The sequence below is a fragment of the Vulpes vulpes genome, chromosome 9 (genome assembly GCF_048418805.1).
Source record: "Vulpes vulpes isolate BD-2025 chromosome 9, VulVul3, whole genome shotgun sequence".
Classification (NCBI taxonomy): domain Eukaryota; kingdom Metazoa; phylum Chordata; class Mammalia; order Carnivora; family Canidae; genus Vulpes; species Vulpes vulpes.
The window spans coordinates 108,059,709-108,083,625 of NC_132788.1; the positions used below are offsets into that span (position 1 = coordinate 108,059,709).

The 23,917-nt window shown below is 54.9% G+C and overlaps 1 protein-coding gene and 1 long non-coding RNA gene across 3 annotated transcripts in view; one reads left to right on the plus strand and one right to left on the minus strand.

Moving 5' to 3' along the window:
• Nucleotides 1–23,917, plus strand: part of GNG7 (G protein subunit gamma 7) — a 125,217-nt gene that overhangs the window by 93,057 nt on the left and 8,243 nt on the right. The window lies entirely within an intron of this gene.
• On the minus strand, nt 1,935–10,590 carry LOC140593985 (uncharacterized). The gene is made up of 2 exons (XR_011994527.1): nt 10,180–10,590; nt 1,935–5,478 (listed from the first exon to the last, which is right to left on the minus strand). It is a non-coding gene; the product is annotated as an uncharacterized lncRNA (long non-coding RNA).

Sequence of the window (23,917 nt, forward strand, 5' to 3'; positions counted from 1 at the left end):
ACAACACCCCCCCCAAGAATCGACTGGGGTTACACATAAATGTTAACAATGAGGTAAATTCGAGAAAGAGGAATCTGTGGATGGTGCACTCCAGCTGTGGCAAGAGCTGGTGGCACTCAGCACAGGAGCTTGGCCCACAGGTAGGGGTCCACCTGGTGCCGCGTGTCACCCCCACCCCCACCCTGCTCCGGCCAGGCTGGCAGAGGCCCTGCGCCTCCACAGTGGCTCTCACCCGACCCTCCCTTAAGGCAGGGGTCTCACCAGGGCTGGTTCTGCCCTTGAGGGATATGAGGCCGTATCTGGGGACATCTGTGGTTGTCACAAAGGGAGGTGTTCTTGGCATTGAGTGGGGGGACCGGGGATGCTGCTCAGCCCCCCAGCACCCAGGATGCCCCCAGGGAACGACCCGGCTCCAAATGTCTATGCCATGGAGGAGACCCTGCATTATTTGAGAAAATAGTGGAGTCTGACCCCTGCTCCCGCTGGACACCAGAGTAAACCCCCAGGGGTCGGAGGGTTCAAACCCGAGCAACCCCAGCGTCTGTGAGTCACCTCCACTCAGGGTGTGTTGTTAAGTGTGTGCAGCATCCCAGGACCTCAGGGGCCAGATGGTCACAGAGCTCAGTCTCCTGGGGGTCAAGGGGAACCTTCTGACACAGGTGGTCCCACCTGGGGGACATTCTGCTCCCCAGGGGACATTGGTGATGTCTGGGGACATGTTTGTTTTTTTCAACCCCAGTGGGTGCTCCTGGCGTGGAGTGGGTGGGGGCCAGAGATGCTGCCCAATACCCCACAGCGCTCAGGACACCCGACAGAGAATGATCCACCCGTGTCCCCAGTGTCCCCAGTGCCCCAGGAGAGACCTGCTTTAGAGAAAACCACTCAGCTGCCTCCTTCCTGTGTCTGAGACCCTGAAGCCTCCTAGAGCCTTGACTGGACCTCCCCCACCAGGCCGTGGGGTAGGAGGTTTCCACCCGATGTCAGGCCCCCCACCCCCTGGCCTGTGATGCTAGCCCCTAGGGCCCAGGGGGGCTGAGAAAAGCTCATGTGGCCCAGGAGTGGCAGCAGTGGCGCAACCCTTTGTGCAAGTGGAAAAAAACCTGTTGGTTTGTGGAAAGAGCTAATAATGTTTGCAAGGGAAAGGGGGCTGGCTCTCAAGAGCGTAGGAAATCTTGGGAGCCAGAAACACAAACACAAGCCCAGGGGCAAGGGCTTCTGTTGGCCCCCCCAGGGCAAGCCCACAGCCGAATCAGCCCCAAGGACCAGCGCCACTCCCCCCACCCCAAATTTGAGGGGTTGCTGGCTTTGCAGGACCTCAGCAGCTGCAGGGGGCCCCTGGGGGGGGCAGAGACCAAGGCATCTGCCTGGCCTTCGCAGCCTGGAGCTTCCCAGACTCACGGGTGCTGGCCACGGTGATGTAGCTGGACTAGACAGAGGTCCCACTTGCCTCTCTCCATGGCCGTGGTTGGGAAGTAGGAAAGAGGAGCCCCCCAGACAGTGCATTCTCAGGGCAGCCAGTGCAGCATGGGGTATAGGTGGCATTGAGTCTTGGCATTGAGTCAGCTGCACACAGTGGCCCCCACGGACTGTCATGCTGTGTGACTGTCCAGGATCAGGAGAGATTCGGCTCTGTCCAGGGTTCCACCTGGACCAGGGGTCCCATTCCCTCGAAAACAACAGCTCCAAAGTGCCCGGGCCCACCCCTAGTGTGATCTCGGGACTTCCTGGCCTTCCTGTTGACCCCCTGGCCCTCGGCAGCAAGCCTCAGATCCCGCGCCTTCCTGTGCCCATATACCTGTCACCTCCTCCACCCGAGGTTAATTGGTTTGCCCGGAGTCTGCATTTTCCACCTCTCCCTCTTTGGCCCCGGCACGTGGCTTCCAGCAAAGTAGAAAACCAGACATGGAAAAACACCAAGCATTACGTTTCAAGGCTCGGTCCCTGAGTGTTTTGTTTTTCTGATGCTGGTGTGTCAGATGGCCCGGCCCGCCGTGCTCTGGAATGGGAGAGTGGAAGTCCCAGGCGAACACTTGACACCCCCCGCCCCCCAGGAAACACAGGGTCTCTCCTGACCAGGTCGTTGTAAAGAGTAAAGCAGACTCTCCAGGACCCCCCTGCCCCAGCCAGTTTCTCTGGAGGACATGGCCGGTTCCGGTTCACGTGCCCCATCTTTGGCGACAGCAAATTATTTCTCTGAGAAAAGCGGGAAGTGGTTAAGTCAAAACTATTGAACCACATTCCTCTCTCTGTCTCTCTCTTTTCATTTGGAAAAACTGGAAAAGGTATGTAGCTTTTTATCTTACTTCACAAGTTTGGAATCTGTTGTTTTTTAGAAAAAGGAACAAGCAAACCACAGTACTTGGTGCGCACATGACATACTGGGCATCGTGTCGCCGTGGAGAGAGGTCCGGGCGCGCGGCCAGGAAACCGAGTGCAGACCCCAGGTCCGCCTCTCCCCAGCTCTGTCCCATTCGGCAGATTCCTTTCATCTCTGCCACGGAAACAACATCCCCCAACTTCCGAAGAATGTTGCAGAGATTAAACGAGGCCATAGATCTAAAAACGTGCAACCCGGGCCCTGGAGCAGGTCTCTGGCAGATGTGAGTGGACACTGGGGCTGGGGCGGGGCGGGCCATGTGCGTGCAGGAAGCACGGCCCGCCGGCTCTGCTGCTGCCCGTGCTGGTGCTGGGCGTTCTGGGTGTCCCCGCCAGCCACGTCCAGCTCTAGATGGCAGCCGGTCGCTCCTGTTCCCCATCCTGTGACGCCTGCCTTCCCCCTGCTGTTCCAGATCAGTCCAGAGGATGGGTGGCCAGCGCTGTCCATCTCTTCAAAGAGCCAGCTTTTGGTTTCATTGACTCTTCCGCGGTTTTTCTCGTCTCTGTTTCATTTATCTCCGCTCTGGTTTTGTCACTTCCTTCCTCCTGCCGGCTTCGGGTTTCTCTTGGGCTTCCCGTTCTCCTTCCTTGAAACGTAGTCAGGTCGTGGATCTGAGATCTTTCTCCTGTCTTAACAAAGCCCACTGGTGTAAATGTTGATCTTATCCAGGAACAGCCGCACAGAAACATCCAGAATAATGCTTGACCACACACCTGGGCATCCCGTGGCCCAGCCAAGCAGACAGGGAAAACTCACTGCCCCCTGGTCTCCCAGGTCACCGGATTGCCTCTTGGAGCCCCGGGGCCACTGCCACGTCCCATGAGAGGGGCAGGATGCCAGCGAAGGGATAGCCTGACACTCCAGCAGATACTTGTGCATATGTGTTCACAGTAGCCAGAAGGTGCCATCAACAGATAAATAGATGAACAAAACATGGCACGTCCCTTGTCCACGAGCAGGAGCGAGGCACCCACACACACGTTCTGCCCCGGGGACGGGCCCCGAGGCCACGACGCTCAGGGAGGGAACCAACACAGGAGGCCACACAGTATGCACGTCCACATGTGTGACATGTCCAGGATGGGCTCATCCACAGACAGAAAGAGGGCTCATGGGCTGGGGGAGGGATGGGAGTTAAAGCTCATGAGGATGGGGTTGCTTTTGGGATGAATGTTCTGGAACTGGATAGAGTGTGGTGATTGCACCACAATGTGAATATACTTAATGCCACTGAACTGAGCACTTAAAAATGGTTAAAACAAGGGGCACATGGCCTCTCGGTGAGTAGAGCCTGCAACTCATGATCTCGGGGTCATGAATTCAAGCCCCATGTTGGGTGTGGAGCCTACTTAACTTTTAAAAAATGTTTAAAACAAGTGTTCTGTTATATACATTTCACCGTATGTATGCACTTTAAAACCTGACAACGTAATATACCAAAAAATGTTGAATTGTATATTTTAAATGGTGAATGGCATTGGTTCTGAACTGACATCTCTGTAAAGCTGCTAAAAAGAAGTGGTGTAGGGAAGGGGAGGAGGAAGACCCCAGCAAGCTGTGGAGGGTGTTGGCATGGTGCCAGAGTCGCAGTCGGGGCTCTCTGGTGCTCCAGCATCTCGTGCATATGCCAAGGGCACGGGGACAGGCCTTCCCAAACGCCCGAAACAGCAGATGTGAGCGCTCAGACACTCCTGCCTGGTCTCTGTCTGGGCATGGTGGGCATGCAGGTGTGGGATCAGGCTGGGCACACACGAGAGCACGGGGGCACGTGTGCGGCTGGGGAGGAGGCAGGATTGTGCTCGGTGAGCTGTCTGATGAGGCGGGGAGTCCTGGACCTTTGGGTTCCTCTGATGGCCACAGAAAGGTCCACCGGTCTTTGGGCGGTTTGTTCTAAAATGCAACAAAAGGGGCCACCTGGGTGGCTCAGTGGTTGATCCTGGGGTGCTGGGATCGAGTCCCACATCGTATTCCCCGCAGGGAGCCTGCTTCTCCTTCTGCCTGTGTCTCTGCCTCTCTCTCTCTCTCCTTCTCATGAATAAATAAATAAAATATTTAAAAAAAATAAAATGCAGCAAAGGGCATGGCCCAGTGATGAATGTTTCATTTTAGATGGCTCTTTGGCCTGGAACTGATTGATAAGCAAATATCCATATTTGCTGGCATGGTTCCTTTTCGGACGCACCAGGGCTCCCTCCTGGCTCTGTGCCTCACCAGCTGTGTGCCCATGGGCTTGTTCCCCCAAACAGGACACACAGCTGTTTCTTCCTAGAGAGCTCATTTTAGTTAGGGATTTGGGAGTCATGAGAGAGACATTATCATTTTGCCTTATTTTTGTATTCTCTAAGATGATTTTTACAGTCAAATCCATTTAGAAGCAGAAGGCTCTGTTGGCATGATATTGTAGGATAAAATGGGGGGACGTCCCGGGGGCCACATCAGGCTGCCCCCCACCATCTCCTCCCAGCCTGGTTTCTAGCTCTAGTATCTCTAGCCACACTCCTGTGCTGTATTAGTTAGTGATGCTACATAACAAGTTACCCCCAGCGCCACCCACACGTTCTCCCATAGTTTCTGTGGGTCAGGAATCTGGGCACAGCCTAACTGGGTCTTCTGCTTAGACTCCCACAGGGCCGCCATCCAGGTGTCAGCCAGGCTGCACCCTTACCTGGAGCCTGGGAAAGACCCCACCCCTGAGCTCCCTCCGGGTGCAGCTGTAGGACTGTGCACCCGGGTGCGTGCTGCCTGTCAGCTGGGGCTGCCGTCAGCTCCTGGGGCTCACCCACAGCTCCTTGCCACATGGGCTTCTAAACACAGCCGCACTTTGCCACGGCAGCAAGGAAGATCTCACAGGTGGGGACCCAAGTGCAGGAGGCTCCACCAGACAATGCACTGGCTGCCCTACGGAAGCCCCATTGTGGATCCCACAAGATCACACTCGTGGGTTCTGTGCCAAACTCCACTTCCTGTGTGCCGGTCTCCTCTGTCCTGCAGAGACTCTGAGGGCTGGGGCACCGAGCCCCCCAGGCAGCCGCAGTTCCCCTTCCAGCCAGAGTCACGGGAGATTCAACACTCCCTGGGCAGCCCCGGGCTTGGCTGCCTTCCTGCAGTAACAAGAAAAGGCGTAATGGAATTTGGACGGTTGAGAAAGGGGATGTCAGCGTGAGCAGAACCAGACACTCGATCTCATTGTTAGAAATTCCGCGCGGGTCATCGAAACCTCATCTTGGGGCAGAGGCCACTGGGAGTGGAGATTAACTCACTCCCAGAAGAGGCTTCCCACAAACCCGGAGTTGGTGCCCAGCACCCCACGGCCACCAGTCGGCACCCAGACACTGAGATCCCTCCCTTCCAGTCGCTGGGGCCCATGGCTACTGTGGTTGTCCTCTCTGGAAGGTTTTGTAAGAGAGCAAAACCCCACTCTTAGCACCACGTGGCTGATGTGGCTCCTTTATCCCCCCGTCCATGCCCTCGGATGAGTGTACCCAACAGCCCCTCAGCTGGGGCCTTGAAGCCCTCCCCTCTGCCCGCGCTGGCTGGAACTTGCATTCTGGGCTGCACCTGTGTTTGGGGGTCATGCTTCCATCTGGACCCACGTGGGTTGGCGCTTGAATGGTGGTTCCATGCAGACATCCTGACGCTTTGCTATAGTGCGGAGAGGCACCCCAACATTTGACCCCAGGCCTTCCTGTCTGCACCATGTGGGCTTCTGGGGTCCCTCAGGAGTTCTAACCTGGACACCAAGGACTCAGGGTGTGCACCAGGAGCAGGTGCTGTGAGCTGGGCTGCTCCTTTGAACAGCACACAGATTTCATGGGAAAACTGCCTTGTGGGGCCGAATATCCCCAGACCGGAGTTCCTTCGCTGGCACCGTGGACGCCTGGGCTGGGGCCCTCTCTTCAGGGCATCCCGGGCACTGTGGGGGCATCCCTGGCCTCACGCTTCAATTTGACGACCATAGCACAAAGTGACCCTGGTGCTGTGGAGGGCAGTCACTCCCAGCAAGACCCTACTTTAGATTCTGCGTCCCCCACACCAGGAAAGTCTCGGAAACTGTTCAGTCCGTCCCAGTATTGGCTCTTAGTTTCTGCAGTTCTTTATTTTCAACATGAAGAATCCCCCTAAGTATGGCCAGCCCTTAGGAAGAGCCCCTCTGGGTCTGCTTCATCCCAGGACTTTCCAGCAACATTAAAGGTGGAGTGGGACGTCCCTGGGGACTTCACAGATGCCCGGGAACCACTGACAGCCCTGTGGTGCAGTGCGGAGCCTTCAGGAGCTGGGTGTTGGCCAGCAACCTAGAGCCCAAGAGCCAGGAGCTGCCACTGCTGGCCTGGGTCCGAGGCTCAGCCTCTGCGCATGTGCCTGGACAGGCTGTCCCCCTTCTGTAGAGCGGAGAGGGGTTGAGGTGCCCAGGAATCCCTGTCTTGGTCCCTGGAACCCGTGAATATATTGCCTTCCACAGCAGAGGGGACCTGGCAATGGGGAGTAATGAGGGCCGCCAAGGTGGGGGTGACCCTGGGTTCCCAGGGGGCCCAGCATCCTCACCAGGTCCCCCTGAAAGGGAGGCAGAGGGTAGGCATCCCAGAGATGTGCAGAACTCGCGCTGCTGGTGGTGAGGACAGAGGAGGGGCTGCAGGCCCAGGAGGGGGCACCTCTGGAAGGTGCGGGGGCAGGGTCTCCTTGGGGCCCCGGAGGGACAAGGGGTGACCAATCCTGCCCGCGCCTGGGTTTTACCCTGGGAGGCTCATATCAGATTTCTGACCTCTAAAGCTGTCAGAGAATATGTATATGTAGCCACCAAGTTGGTAGTAATTTGGGACAGGACCACAGGGAGTGCATCACGGGCCCAAGGAACGCGCACAGAGCTTGGATTCCCGGAGGAGGGCTTTCTGGCTGTGCTCCGATGGCCAACCAGGGGCGTCTCGGTATGACCTTCCCAGGGCTTTGTAGGGGACAGAGGAGTTTGTCCGGGCCCAGGGGGAGAAGGACCTGCCTGAACCAAGGTGGGAAGGCTGGGTCTGCCCTCCACTCCACTCTGCCCCCCGCCTCCCTGCCCCTCGTGGGGCCGGGGTGACGGCATCTCCTCGGTGCTCGGAAGCCAAGAGCAGGAGTGCCATGAGCCACGGGAGCTCAGCGTCCTGGCCCCGTCGTCCCCAGCTTGCAAACCCTCACATGACTGCAGTCATCCTCCGGGTGACAGAGGGAGCCTTCTCCTCTGCTCCCGCATCAGCCACATCGTCACCCTTGGTCACTGCCCGCGCCCACAGGCCGGCTCATTCTTGGGCTCTGCGCTCCCGGCCCCAGGCAGCGCCCACGTGCCCTGCAGGGCTGTTTTCCCTCGCTTGTGGACGCCTCATTCATCCCCAAGTCCCCAGCCCTTTCTAAATATAGCTGCCTGGGGGACCGATTTAGCCCGGGGAACAAAAGGACCAGGCTGACAGGGAGAGTCACGAGACACTGTTTTCCAGAGGGTCCGTGGCTTCTCTTGGGAAATGTCTACCTGGCAAAATCCCAGCTAGAGCTTTCCTGCCCCCCCCCATCCCACCAAGAGGTTACGGGTGCACAGAGGCTCAGAGGAGGCCCTCATGTGGCCGCCCACCCCACAGCAGGCCAGGGGGACCGTGACCCTGGAGAAGCCACAGGCCAGGGGGTGGGGGGACCCAGTGCTTGGAGCCCCAGAGGGACTTCGGAGGTGGGTGGCAGAGACCAGGCTTGGGGCTTGGGGGGTCAGAGAGGTTTTGTGTCTGCCTAGATGGATGTGCAAATGCCGACACGCCTGAGGGCCTTTCGCAGATCCTCACTGTGGCATGCCCCTGGGGACTGGGGTGTGACCCCAGCCCAGCTGCTGTGGACACCCTGAGGCACTTGCCCTTACCCCCCCCCCCCCCCCCCGCTTTCTCACAACGATATCCAGAGCCTGCTGTGCACACTGCCTGCGTACTTCTGTAGAGTCTGCGGTGGGATCTCTCCCAGCTGCCCTGGCACTGCTGAAGTTCTGAGCAGGTTGCCCTCACAGGGGGCGTCCTGGGTGCTGTGGGGGGCTGAGCAGCATCCCTGGCCCCACCCCTGAAGTGCCAAGAGCACCCCCCTATTGTGAGGGCCACAGATGTCCCAGGACACCGCCCTGTGTCCTCTGGGGACACAGTCACCCCTGGGTGGGGGTCCCGGTTCTAAGAGGTCTCATGACATGTGCTACAGTGCAGGCTCTCCCTGGAGGCGTGCAGAGCCAGGGCCTCACGCATGCAGAGAACGTGCAGGAAATGTACGTTGATCAAGGTAAATGCGCCGCAGCCGTCTGCACACCTTGCGAGGGGGCGGCGTGTTCTGTCGGCACCTCAGAGCCTCCTCTCCCCCTCCTCTGTCTCCCTTTGTTTTGGTTTGGGATTTTTTTTCCTCCATTGACATCAACACCCTGTCTCTCCTGCATGCGGTGTACCCAGCAACAGTCCTCCCCCCGGCAGGTGGAGGGTGGGGGCTGCGTTCCCCCTCCCAGCATTGTTCTCAGCCCCCCAAACAGAATCTGGCTGCAGGGTAGTGTTTTGGAGGGTTTGGGGTTTTTCCTTTCCATTTAATGGTCGGCAGGGGCGAGGGTCTCACTGTGGGCCCAGGAGGGACAAATTCAGAAGCTCTGTGGGCTATCAAGTCATCCGTTCCAGAAGTTTTAAAGCAAACTGAAGGCTGTGTCTGTTCTCCCTGAAGATGAAGGGTCACTGTGCTGCCTGCCCTTGCCCTCCCAGCTCACTGCCCCTACCTCCCCCTTTGAGGCCACCTGCCCAGGGCTCCGACCCCCCCCAGCACCATCCCCAGAAGCCCGGCGGCCCCATGAGAGGACCACCGGGGAGCCGCTGAGCTCTCTGGGCCAGGCATGGCAAGGCTTTGCCATCGGGAGATGAAATGCACTCACACTCATGCCCGTTTACCGGGGCCACAGGGATGGCTTCGGCCGCTAGTGGGGCGCTGCTGGGAACCCCCCTAGTTTAATGCTCGGCCTACATCTCCAGGAGGTTCAGAGGAAATGTCAGAAGTCATGAACGCAGCACACTGAGCGTGGTGTCCACATTCAGCTGTGAGCAGTGAATGCCAACTGGGATGATCCTGGGCTGCGGGACCCATGTCCTGCACAGAGAGTGCTAGAAGGAAGCCCTGTTCCAACCTCGCCTGGGCCTTGGGACCAGCCCTGTGCCGTGTAACAAACTCACAAACCCAGTGACTCCATAGGTTGGCCCCCAGGTCTGGAGGTCAGAGGTCGGATGTGGCGTGCCTGGTTTCTCTGCTCAGGATCTCACCAGGCCGAAGTCAAAATGTCTCATCTGGAGCTTGAGGTCTTCTGTGCTCATTCAGATTGTTCCAGAATGCAGGATGGGGGGCCCCATGCCCTTGCTGGCTCTCAGCTCCTAGCAGCTGCCCCCATTCCTTGCTCCACCCAGCACCCCCCATCTTTAGAGTCGGCAACAGAGAATCTTCCTGCACCAAATCCTTTCAAGCTTCAGATCATTTCTCCTCCCTTTTAAGGGCTCACCTGATTAAATCAGGCCCACCACAGGCAATCTCCCTTCCTTAAAGCCAGTGCAGGACCTTTGCCTGGAGCAACATTACCGTGGTAGGTCTGGATCCCACCCACACTCACAGCCAAGAGATTACACTCAGTCCCTGGGGGTCATTGTAAAGGGATGCCCCCCACCTGTTTCATCTCTCCAACAGGCACCACAGCCCCTGGCTCTGAGGAGGGCTGCCCTAGGGCTTCCGGGACCGTAGTGGCCCTGCTGGAACACTCACCATCTGAGATCCAGGGCTCGTTGACCTACCTTCCCCCAGGCCTGCTTCCGGAAGACGTGTCTGTGTGGGACACACGGCATGGTTGAGTGGTGGATTACCGGGAGGGCTGACGTCTGAACCCCGCTCACTTTGTCTTCCGGTGCCATCAGCACCCGGTCTTGTTTTCCTGGCGTGGGAGTTAGCCTAGGGCCTGCCTCTGGAATCCCGCACCTGGAGAATTTGCACCTTGCAGAAGAGACGCAGACAGGCCTCCCCGCGGGGTCCCAGGGCTATCAGTGAACATTCAGCGGCCAGAATTGGTCACACGAGACCCCCCACCCCACCCCCAGCAGCCTCCCACCAGCCGGCCAGCTCCGTGTGCCCGGTGTCGGTGTCGGGCTGCAGGCAGCTCTCGGAAGCCCGAGCCCACTGGGTGCAGAAACAACGTTCCCCAGCAGCCCAGACCTCCTCCCTGACCTTCCTCTTTTTAAACCGGGCGGGTGCTGGGCCTCAGGCACCAGGAGGGGTTGTGAGCCGCTCTGGGCTGCACCGCCCTCAGGCCACCAGAACCCGGAGCCTCGCTCCTCGCTCCTCGAAGGCCCTTGCCTCCTGGCCGCTGCCCCACCAGGCACATTTTTCACATTCTTTTCCTGCTACGCATCCCAGCCCGCCAACTTTCAGAAGCCTCCACTGGCACAGCATTCTTCCTCTTCTGGTAAGAAGACGGCCCAGGCCACTGGGGTGCGGGCTCCCGGAGCAGGCTGGGAGTGGCGCTCTCCCCAGCTATGAGAGCTATGTGTGGAATTCAGAGGGATCGCCGGCATTTTTGTCTGGCTGTCATTGCTTCCTGTGCAGCTGGAAAACACCTCCGAGGGTGGAGGCGTCGCCCAGGCTGACCAGAGGGGCTGCCTCAGCTCCCCCGAGGGGACAGACAGCCCAGGCATATGTGCAGACCCACTTGCCCAGCGGCTTAGAGCCCCCAGATCCCCGCAGGGGCCAGGGCCACCCCAGCGGGTCCTGGGTACCTGCTGGCCATGCATCCCCCTGTGGGCAGTGCAGACACCATCACGCTAAGCACTGGCCAGACGCAGGGTCTGAATGACCTCTCAGTGCCTGCTATGACGTCTGGGCCTAAGCTGCAGCCTCTGGTGCCCGTTACTCCGTCTGACTCAGAGACGAAAGCTGCAGCACAGCCAGCCTGTGTCAGGAGGGCCGAGGAGGAGAAATACGATCCTGGGAAGCCTTCTCCAGGGTCCCCCACGGGGTGCCAGAGCGACACGCCTTCCGAGGAACGCACAGGTTTCTCAGGCTTACACAGGCAGCCCTGTCGGAAGCTGGCAGGGAAGTGTGCTCTCGTCCTTGGGAAAATATTCCCAGGACTCAGAGTCCCGGATTCGCCTACACACCACCACTCCGCAGGAAGCACAAAGCTAAGACATTTGATCATTAAATCTCACTCAGGGTTCTCTCGGAACCTGGCAGCCGGCAGGGCTGCCCGGGGCCCAGCACCCCAGGTCCCCCAACATCTGCAGTGCTCTGCAGCACGGACAGTGGCCAGTCCTTGCCCAAGGAAGAAGCGGTCCTGAGGCTCCTGGGACTGCTGTGGGTGTTAGAACCCTGGGACCACCGACCCTCAGACCAGGAGTGCTGTAGGTCCTACCCTCTAAGCCCTCTGCCGAGTACAGGGGGCCGTGGAGGATACAAAGCCCAGGCCAGCCCTGACCTTGAAGCTTGCCTCTGGGTGCCGGGGGGACAGGCATGGAGGGGGACAGAGCAGTGTGGTGGGACGGGGCCAGGCTGCCCCTGGGTCTCTTCTCCCGATGAGTCCTGGTTTGGGAATTACATTCGAACCCTTCCAATCTCTACCAGCCACGTGATGTCAGGAAGGTTATTAACGTACAAATATCTGTGAGCCTTAGCTTCCAAATGTGTAAAAAGTGGGGACACTAATTCTGGTGCCCGGTATCAGGGCCCTCACGGATGATAGAGACTGTTAGTACTCTTTATTGCGGTTTCTGCAAGTTGCTGGTGGGTGACTTTGAACATACCTCTGCCTGTCTCCAGGCCCCTGACGCCCCACCCACAAGGTGAGGTCAGAACAAATAGAAAGCGCCTGGCCTCTGAGCAGCAAGAGAAGCTGGGAAACGCAGCGCCTCCAGAGGTGAGAGATGCGTCCATGATCCTAGGAAGGCAATGGTTTCACAGGTGTACGTGAAGGTATCCGACTGAGCTTCCCGTGTGCATGGCTTACATAGGACGGAGCTGCTGCACCATCTATTTTGGTTTTTTTTTTTTTTTTTTTTTAAGATTTATTTATTTAGGAGCACTTGGGTGGCTCAGTGGTGGGGCATCTGCCTTTGGCTCAGGTCATGACCCCGGGGTCCTGGGATCAAATCCCACATCGGGCTCCCTGCAGGGAGCCTGCTTCTCCCTCTGCCTGTGTCTCTCATGAATAAATAAATGAAATTTTTAAAAAGATTGATTTATTTATATTAGGGGGGGGCAGAGGGAGAGAGAGAGAATCCCAAGCAGACTCCTCACCGAGCACAGAGCGCATGGGGCAATCTCATGGCCCTGAAATCATGACCTGAGCTGAAACTGAGAGTCACTCAACAGACTGCAACCCCAGGTGCACCCATCTTTACGTAATCTATATAATAAATCAAACTCTTCTCCACCTCCACATTTTACAGATGAGAAAGCCGGGGCTCAGAGAGCAAGGCATGCCCAGGACTGGGTCTGCATGCCATCACAGCACCCCACGCCGACTAGCGCTCTGTGTTTCTGTTCACCCGCCAAAAACATGAATCTTACATTTTGCACTTGAGGTCTGGCAAGCTATTGATTGGTTTTAGCTCTGATTAGGAAAACAGCATTGGCTTTGGCTTCAACAGCAGCAAGATGAGGTCTTTCCTTTTTCTTCCTTTTGTTGTAAAAACTGTTTGCTTAAAAATGTTATTCTGCACACATGATGGAATATCACTTGGCCCTGAACAGGAGCAAGGCACCCCCACGTGCTGCCCGGGGGACACACCCTGAGCCCATGATACTCAGGGAGGGAACCAGACATAGGAGGCCCCGTGGCACATGAGTCCACGTGGGTGACATGTCCTGTTTCTCTAAAATTTCGCTTGGGGATGGTTTTAAGCAGAGAAGTCATGTGGTGAGATTTCTCCTAGAAGGGTGATTCAGGGGGCCAGGACAAAAGATATTTTGGAGAAAGACATCGACCCCATCCCCAAGGACCTGACAGCCCTCAGGAGAGGCAGGCAGACAGGAGTACTGATCCCCTGGGCAAGTGCAGGTCCCCACACATCGTGGGAATTTGTACAGGGAGACCCGGAATGGCCCATTGCATTACCTGGGGAGCACTCACACTCAGAGAGTGGGGTCAGATGGTAGAAAAAGAGAACTCAGGTCTCTCTAGCCCCCTCTAAAGGCATTGCTCCCATTCAGGAGGGCCCCACCTCTGATACCATCACCTTGGGGTTAGGATTTCTACATGAATCTGGGGAGACACATTCGGGCCACAGTTGCAGGAGACATGCTGGTGGAAGAACTGCTGGCAGAGGACAGTGAGTGCCAAGCTTGGACCGTGCACTTGATTCTATGAGGGAGCAGGGGCCCCTTGTGGTTTCTGCTAGGGGAGGGTCAGGCTCTAGCTATCGGAAGGAGGGATGGCTGGGGGCAGACTGGAGCTGGTGCCCCTGCTGGGGTGGCACAGGGGTCTGCCTTAGGCTGCGGGCAGCATGGGGAGGGCCTGGGGGGCCAAGAAGCCCCTGGGCTCAGCCAGCCTTGGGTCTCTCCCTCTGGCCCGGGCCAGATGCAGGTGCACATGGAGTTTTCAGATGCTGACTTCGTTTCTCCTGTGTGTGAAGTCACACAATCCAGAGAAAAAGTCACTAGCAGCTGCCTGAAGCAGCACCCAGGCCTGCAGTCCTGGAACACAATGACCAAAATAGCATAATGTAAAAGAACATTCTAAAATGTTTAAGGCCGGCACACAGATCAGCTGTTGAAAAACTGGTTGGAGGTGAATATGGAGCTGGCGGCTCGTGATTCCTGTGGTGCGCCAAGGCTTTTCGAGAGGCTTCCGCTCCCTGTTGAGTTTTCCATGAGAGCCCTCAAGTTATATTGTCAGGTTCTGTCCCGGTTCCTTCACTCCTTCATGCATTTCCTCCCTCCCATCTGGGCTCATGTTTCCCTAATATCCTTTTATTCTACCTCAACAAGGCGAGTCTGCTGCAGAGGCAGTCTGTTCCTATTAGTCTCGAAACGTCTGTATTTCACCTTAAATCTTGAAGTTTCTTTTCACCAGATCTGGTTTTCACCGAGTCTGCCTAATTGTTGGTCCCTTTCCCTCCAGCAGCTTATGTTTGCTTGCTTGCTTTGTAATTAACTGATTTTATTAAGGTGTGATTCAGAGTCAGTAAAATGAACAGATTTAAATATACAGCTTGGCAAATTTTGATAAACATACACCTGTGAACACCAACAAGTTGATGTCTCCATCAGGACATAGATTGTTTCTGGTGTCTGGCTTCTTTTGCTTGACAAAATATTTTTGAGATTCATACGTGTGACTCCTCTCCTCTGCAGGCTCTTTTTTTTTTTTTTTTTTTTTTGTCATTGTGCTGTCATATTCATGGCATGAATTAGCACAGTTTGTTTATTCATTCTCCTGTTGGCGGGCATTTGGGTCATTTCCAGTTTTTGCTGTTATAAATAAAGACGTATGAACATCTCGTACAAGTCCTTTTGTAGAAGTATGTTTTTGTTTATCTTGAGTAGGTCCCTAGGAGCACAATTGCTGGGTCATAGGTTAGGTATGTGTTTAGCCTCTTAAGAAACTGCCAACCCATTTTCCAGAGCAGTTGTACTGTTTTACACTCCCATCAGAAACGTGTGACATGGGGCACCTGAGTGGCTCAGTGGTTGAGCATTTGCTTTCAGCTCCAGGTCATGATCCCAGGGTCCTGGGATCGAGTCCTGCATCAGGCTCCCTACGGGCAGCCTGCTTCTCCTTCCCCCTGTGTTTCTGCCTCTCCCTCTGTGTGTCTCATGAAAGACTTTATTTATTTATTTATTTATTTATTTATTTATTTATTTAGCATTTCCATGCCATCCCCAATATATACAGTTGCCAGTCTTTTTCATTTTTGCCCCCATTGAGCTGATGAAGCAGCCTCCCGTATGGTTTTCATTCGTATCTCCCTGACGACTAATCAGGGAGCACCTTTTCATGAGTTTACTGGCTATTTCTCTGTCGTTGTTGAAGGTGTTTATCCTGCCTGAGGTTTTAGGGCCTCTTGAACCTGTGGCTGAAAGTAGTGTTTTGTTTAATCCTGAGTTTGGGGAAATCATCTGTTGTTATCACTGTTCCATCCTCCTCCCTCTTCTCCTTCCAGAGCCCTGGTCACATGTGTGCGAGGCCTTACTGCTCTCTCTCTATGTTTTTTACCTTCTCTTCCATCTTTCCTTCCCCTCTGCATCTCTGCTTCATTCTTGATGTTTTCCCCTGACCTGTCCACCAGCTCACCAGTGTTCCCCTTAGTTGTCTTAATAATACTGTTCCATCCATTGAGTCCTTAAGTTTCAGATATTGGCATCATGCACATGTCCACTGTTTATTTCTTCCGTAGTGTTCAGTGCTGCTAAAATGCCAATCTCACCTGTTTATCTCCTTGAATGTAATCAACACAATTATTTTAAAGTGTCGGTTAACTCCAGTGTCAGGAACGTTATTCCTGCTAGTTTTCGTTTGTGGCATCTTATCTCCTTGTATGCCTGGTTATTGCTAGCTGTGTGCTAGACATTGTGCTTGCAGCCTTGTTTGTGGAAATCATTTGAATCCTAAGCTAATGTTGTTTTCCACCAGAGATGGTGTCTGTTTACTCGTGCCCGGCATTTGGGGCTGCCAGCAACCTAGGGTCACTTCTGTCCAGTACTGAGGACTGAGTTTATTCGGCACTCAGCTGCAGTTGCTTTAAGGGCCCTCCTGCTTCCTGTTTACCCATATCCTGTTGTGTGTGTAATAAATGCTAGGACCACATGATTTTGCATGATTATTTGGGAAGCATTTTCTCAGGTAATGTCACCTAAAGTAGAAGTGACAGTAAAATTAAATTCCATCTAAAATACAGTCGAGTCCAAAAATGCCATTCATTCAGATGCCCAAGAAAAACACACACGGTATCTGGCTGTGTTGTTCCCACACCTGAGTTTTTCCTATGCTCAGACTGTAGTGCTTTGTTCAGTTTCTACCAAGGAGGAGTTTGCCCAGCTCCCTCCCTTTGGAGGGCCCTGGAACTCAGTCTCTGTACTGCCAGCATTGCAAGGCTGATGGAAGCGTCACTTGGCCTCTTAGCAAACCTTCCGTCCTGGAAAAAAGTTACCCCAAATGCCAGACTCCTGGGCTTCCGTCTTCCCCCAGATCCTAGCTACAAATTATTCACTAATAACCCTCCAGCGCCCTCAAGCAGATGTGCCAGATTTTCTGGTTGCCCTCAGCAGGAGAGCCTGTCCACATTGGCCTGGCCCACTGTGGTGTAAGCCAGACCCTGCAGATGGAGGTTTGTATTCAAAACCCAAGTGCCAGGATCCCTGGGTGGCTCAGTGGTTTAGCACCCACCTTCGGCCCAGGGTGTGGTCCTGGAGTCCCAGGATGGAGTCCCACGTTGGGCTCCCGGCATGGAGCCTGCTTCTCCCTTTGCCTGTGTCTCTACCTCTCTCTCTCTCTCTCTCTGTGTGTGTCTCTCATAAATGAATACATAAAATCTTTAAAAACAAAAACAAAAACCCAAGTGCCTTAGGCAGAGGCAATTAACATGGATCATCAGGATCTTAGAACCACCAGGTGACAAACTAGGATCCCTTCTCAGCTTTTAGAACAGCCCTCTGATTTTCCAGTGGAGGAAGCTAAGACCCAGGGCAGGGAGGAACCGGGACGTGAACCCACTTCCAGACATGTACTGCCTGTTGCACCTTCAGGACCTGGTGGCCACCTTTGTCCCTTGGAACGAGGTGACTGGGAATCACCCCACTTCTGAGACCTGAAAGCTCTGGGGTCTTGGCAAGTGGGCTCTGTGGCTGAGGGTCCCCAGAGGCCAGAGCACCTCTGATCACACTCAGAACGGCTCAGACGTAGCCAGGGCATGGCCTGCATCATGGACTGGGGGCTCATAGCAGAGCTTGAAAGGATCCAGCCTCGCCTCTGCTGCATGGCCCAGAAGGGACGCAGACATGCAAGCATTAAGTCAGACAACAGAAAATGGATTGTTTTGGGGTTCTCAATTTCTGGCTCTTTCACTGTCGTCATCCAGTCCTATTTTTAATCTGATCAACTTCACACTGCCCAGCTTTCCCTGGAGCCAGATGGGCTTTGGGACACCTGTCCCACCCGGCCCCTGGGCAGCTGAGGGGAGTGGCCACTTCCAGCAGCAGCTCCACGCGGAGCAGGATTTCTCAATAGCTTCCAGGAAACCTGCTCGTCCACCTTTGCTGGGCACAGGATGTGCAGGGCACCCTGTCTTGGTTCCATTTCTCTGGCAGCTGTGTTTATAGTTAGCACTTGTCACAGGTGCCTCAATGAGGGCCTCGTCCGTGGCTGCCAGCCTCTGGGCACCTCGTTCCTTGGCACTGGAACTTGAGGACCTAGAGGTTTGCCAGGCCCGACCCATGGAGGGAGTGTCGCTCTGAGGATGGCAGAGTTCACTGGAGCTCAGAGAGGGGAGGCAATTTTCCCAAAGTCACACAGCTTTGGGATCCATGCAGAATTTAGGTCTGCCACCTTCCACTCAGCACCCACTTCTCTCCTCTCCAACACCTGAAGCCTCACCCACTTCAAAAGTATGGTTGGTTAAGTTCAAAGGGGCAGCTCCCCCGTGTGACTTCTAGTCACAGGGAGTCGGTGGATGCTAAGAAAATTAAACCCCTTTTGAAACAAGCTTCTGTTTTCATTCAGTACCATTTCAGTTCCAAAAGAACTTTACATTTTGTCCAAATGAGCCTCTCTTGACTGCAGTTTCTTCTGATAAAGGACTTCGATGAAGGACTTAAATTCTGCTCCAGGGACCTGGGGCAGTGTCTGAAGACATCTGTGGTTGTCACGACAGGGATGCTCCAGGCACGGAGCGGGTGCTATGGGAGAATGATCACAGAGAATAATCTGGCCCCACTGTCCATGGCGCAGAGTGGGAAGAGACCCTGGACTCCCCACTATTGACCAAGCACATTTAGGATGTGATCAACACAAGCATTCAGCCAACCTTGTAGCTTTGCAGGCTGAGCCCAGACTTCTCTGCCAATGCTGCCACCGATCTGGTGACACTTTTTCACCTTCGTCTGCCCATCCATCCACTCAACAAACATTTATGCCAAACCTCGTTGGCCCTGTGGGGCTTACGGCCACGTGGGGCAGGCCTGCAGGCAGGCAGCCCAGTTCCATGAAGAGTTTGGGAGGAAGGGGCATGGCATTGGGTCAGGGATGGTGGCCAGGCCTTCCTGGAGGGACAGGTAGGGAAAAAATTCCATCCAGCTCACGAATGAGTTATGAGAGACCTTGTGACCCCTGAGCACGGCGTTGGCCAGCCTCAGTGTCTCGGCTTGTTGTTACCCTACAGTTGTACAGGATGTCACCCAAGAAGGGCACACAGGACTCCCTGTACTATTTTTGCAACTCCCTGTCTGTGATTATTTCAAAGTACAAACCAGTGCAGTGACTTTGGAAACTGTTTGGAAAATATTTAACTTATAAAGTTAAACACGCACCTGCCAAGCAAGTAGGGATCCCACACCCGGAGTTCACCCAGGAGGAGTGGGAATGTGGGCTCCCACAAACCCTGCGTGTGGACATTCCCTGCAGCTTTCTTCACAATGACCAGCAGCACTGGGATCGCCGAGTTGGTGAGTGGGCCACCAAACCCCACCACAGCCCCCAGCGGAATACTACACAGCACGGAAAAGGAGCCAAATGCTGGTGGGCCCCGCAACACTGCAAACCACAAGGGCATCGTTGGGAGGCGACAGAGCCAGACTCCGCACACTGTGACTCCGTTGGCAGACTTCCCGGAAGAGGCAAAACTAGACGAGGAGAGGGCAGATCAGGGGCTGCCAGGGCCTGGCTACGGAGGCAACAACACGGGGAGTTTCCTAGGATGACAGAGCCTGCATCTAGACGGCAGTATCAGCGGCATGACGGGATGTGTTTGTAAAACCCCGACTGTGTGCCCAAAAGGACAGAGTTTACTGTATGCAAATTATACCTTAACAGGAAGCATTTCACTGAAGGAAGTCATGAAAACAATCACTAACAAAATTGTCTCTTTGCGGGGCGCCGGGCTGGCTCAGTGGGTGGAGCGTATGACTCTTGATCGCAGGGTCATGAGTTCGAGCCCCACGTTGGGTGTAGAGCTGACTTAAAATCGTCACTTTGAGGTTCCCTGTCTGCCTTTATCCACATATATTTTGCCACGATGGTAGATAACTGAACGTTTGCACCTCCTCGGTGCTCCGCCTTTTTCTGTACTGTTTATAATGGCCACGTAACGTTCCGCCTGGGAAACATCCCATGAATTTGCCGTTCCCCCGTCGCAGAGCAGGACGTTGTGGTTTCGTTCTGAGCTTTCACTATTATAAATAACACAGTTGTAAACACCTCTCTGTATACCGTTTTTGTATTTCTTCTGACATTCTCCCCCTCCTTGTGATGAATGCTCGAGTGGGAGATTTGAGGGGACCTCCTTGGAGTCCTTGATGTCCGGTTTATGAGGCTGAGACGGGGTGACCAGACCAGGGAGTCTGGAATGAGCGTGTCAGGTGGTGCTCTTCCTCCGGCCTTCCTGGCGTCGCGAGGAAATAAAGGGGCAGCTCGCGGTGCTTTCCGCCTGCTGCCCTCCGTGGCTCACGAGGCCGTTTTGTTATTTTTTTACCAGTGAAGTTACTTCTTAGAAGAATTGCATCAGTGAGTCCCTGTGTCACATCCCGGCCGAAGTGTTATTAGCATGTTAACGGGATGGCCTGTCAGCTTATGTGTTGCCCTGGCCTTTCCTGGGTCGGTGGTCTTGGTTTCCACGTTAGTTGGCGTTTGTCGTGAAATTCTATATATTTACTAAGATCAGAGCTGCTAATCTTCTCCATTCATTCTGTTGCTTCAGTTGCTAGAACGTAACTTCTCCATGATTGAAAGTATCCTGTGCCGTTTTACCAACTTGTGTATATTTTCTTCCTTATTCTATGGCTCTTTAGATGGAATCTCTTTGGGTGTGAAGTAAAGGTCTGATCTAATCCAGCGGTTCTCAAGTAGGGGCAGCTGTGCCTCCTGGGGACACTGGGCGATGTCTGGGGATATTTGTGGGCTGCTCCTGGCATGGGGGGGGTGCTGCTCAGCCCCCATGGCATCCAGGACGCCCCCCAGAGAACGACCCAGCTCCAATGTCAGCAGTGCTCAGGCTGGAAAAACCCTGCATTAATTATTTGGGGAAAAAAATTGAGTCTGACCCCTGCTCACGCTGGACACCAGAGTAAACCCCCAGGGGTCAGAGGGTACAAATCAGGCAACCCCAGCATCTGTGAGTCACCCCCACTCATGGTATGTCACTAAGTGTGTGCAGCATCCTGGAACCTCAGGGGTCAGATTGTCACAGAGCACAGTGTCCTGGGGGGTCTTACCTGAGGATGATCCTGCCCCTCCAGAGACACTGCGTGGTGTCGGGGGGTCATCTGTGGTTGTCACACTGGGGTGCTCCTGGCATGGGGGGTGGGGGCCAGGGGTGCTGCTCAGCCACACACACACCCAGGACACCCCATGGAGAATGACCCGGCCCCAGGTTGGCAGGGCCAGGTGGGAGAGACCCCATTCTAACTGTTTCCCCACGTTGCTGTGTTCGCGGCCCACCATGGAAGAAATCTGCCCCTCCCCGTGGTTGGTTTGACCCTGTGTGCCCTGGAGCCGCGTGTGTCATGTCAGACCTGTTCCATCTGGGGGTGACTGCCCTCCCTTTATGATCACCAGAGCTTCACAGTGTACCCCAGGGCTGGGGAGCTCAGTGGTCCTTGCCTTTCACACATTCCCACGTGAGTCTTGTGCAGGAGCCCCTTTATGTGTGGCATGGTGGCTTCCTGGCCCTTGACACAGAGGCCAGGCAGCGCCTGGTGAACCTCACCCCAAGCCATGCCCCACAGGCCCCTCGGCAGGGGCAGACCCGGGAGTCAGGACTGTGACCCACCTCCCCGCCCCCTCCCTCCTGCCCCCCAGCTTGCCAAGGCTGTCCTGGGCTCCCGGGGCTGGTGAGGCTCTGCTGGGCCCAGGCAGGTCCGGCCAGGTCGAGCGCCCGGCGCCATCACGTGCTTCTTGCGGAGCAGAAACTGGTGAGGAATGTTCCCTGGGCTGACTCAGCGCCACTGCCTCTTCTGCTGGAGTTGGCCTAATCCTGGGGGCCACGGCTGGGCCATGAGTCAGTGACTGGCTATGACACCAGCCAGGATGAGGCTTGAGTCTGCTGCATGCACTGCGGTGATGCAACCAGTGTCTGGTCCCAGCGTCTCAGCACGCACATGTACATGCTCACACATACACGCACACGCATATGCACATGTATGCACGTGCAATGCACATGCACACACATACACTTATATGCATGTGCACCCCCCAGTGCAGCCATCCCTGGCCGTCCTCTGGGGCCACGGTTATAACCCAGTGCAGAGGGTGCCTCTCAGGACACTGTGCCTAGAACAAGAAGCCACCCACACTTAGGGGCTTCATGCTTCAGAGGGAGGCCACAGTTTGGGGTGGCCACACGGGTGTGGGGGTCCTAGGGCCTGGGTGGGCACTTCTGAGTGTGGATGCTGAACAGGACTCCCCGGCCTTCCAAGGAAAACACACCATGGGGCCAGCCCGTTTGTTCTCCGTACACATCTATATTTAGCGCTGAGTAATTTAGGTATTTGTAAGCCCAACCAAGGGCAGTTTTCCCTGAGTTGGATGTTTTGTGGCTGCTTTGAAGCTCTCTGCTGAATCAGAGCCCTCTGGAAACCCACACGTGGGCTCTGTGCTCCCAGAACAGACACACTCAGGCCTTTTCTGACCCAAAAAGGGGCTGGATGTCTGCCGGAAGGGACAGGGAGCCAGGCAGTGTGGAAGGGTTTTTTTTTTTTTCCTAATTGAGACTTATGGAGGTCACTTTTGATTCATATGCAGTTACAACAAATCAGAGAAAGTTCGTGTATCACTCGCTGTTTCCCCAGGGGTAGCATTTGTGGAAATATGGCCAATATCACAACCAGAACATCGACACTGATACCATCCACCTACCTTATCCCATTGCCACAGTTCTACTTGTGTGTTTGTATGAAATTCTGTGCAAGGTTATCACATGTGCAGGGGCAAGAACCCACGGCCACCTTCAGGGCAGTCCACGTGTCCAGCGCCACGAGGAGCCCCCTCCTGCCAACACCTACACTCCCACCCCCCACAATCACAAATCTATGCTCCATCCCAACAGTTCCATCATCTCAAAGGTGTTCTATAAATGGAAGCACACATGACGTAACCTCTGGGGATTGGCTTTTTTCACTCAACATAACTGGCTGGAGATCCACTCGAGGTGCTGTGGGTATCAGCAGCATGTGTTTGGTTTTGTTTTTTTATTGCTAAATAGAATATGTTTTTGAAAATCTGAAACCTGGGGCGCCCGACTGGGTCAGTCAGAAGAGCATGCAACTCTTGATCTCAGGGTTGTGAGTTCGAGCCCCACACTGGGTGTAGAGATTATTTAAATAAATAATTGAAACTGAAAGGAAGGGAGGGAGGCAGGGAGAAAACCTGAAACCTGCCTTTACTCTGCAGCTCCCTGGCTCTGGTGGCCACGAGGCAGACTGTGCACGCTGCACCATGACAGAGCACAGAGTGCTGCTTGTTACCGACTGTCTTCCCAGACTCCTGACCTCAGGCCCTGACGCCCGTGCAGGTCCTCCTGGGAGTTTCCTCAGCCTGGACGCTGTAGACATCAGGGTGGGTCATCCTCTGGGGGGGCCCTGAGCATCGTGGGGACTGAGCAGCATCCCTGGCCCCCACCCCTCGGTGCTGGGAGCACCCCTGGTCGTGGAGCTCAGCATCCTCAGAGGGGCAGGATCGCCCATGTTAGAACCCTTATGCTAGACCTCACTAAATGAAGACCTCAGGGAAAGTAGAATTTTCATCACCTTAAGGAACAGGGGGAAAATGTGCACAGCTGATTTATGAAAATAAATTAAGACCCCTCATACACTGCTGGTGTGCATTGTAAAATGGTGCAGCCGTTCTGGAAAACAGCTTCGCATTTTCTCTAAAACTTGAACATGCAGTTACATCCCTCAGCGTTTATCTCAAAGAAATAAAGCCTTGTGTTTGCACACAAATCTGCGCACGATTTATGGCAGCTGAATCCGTGAGAGCCAAAAGGTAGAACTACTGCACTGCGGCTGGTCCAGGTGGGGAACACTGCTCGGCAGAGAGCTAGCGATGAACATAGCAGCCTGGATGTGTTGCCAGAGGATCGGGCCCCGCGGGGAGAATGCCAACCCATAAAGGTTATGGCCATTCGGTTCCACTTATACACCATTCCCCAAATGACCGAAGTTTGGAAAAGGAAAACATATCAGTGGTCGCCGGGGCCTGGGGGTGGGTTGGGGCAGGAGGGATCCTGTGGATGGAGGCGCCACGGTCCTCCCAGCCGTGATGCTGACTGCAGTTTTGTAAGACGTTTTCATGGGGAAAACCGGGCAAAGGGCACACGGGCTCTGTTATTTCCT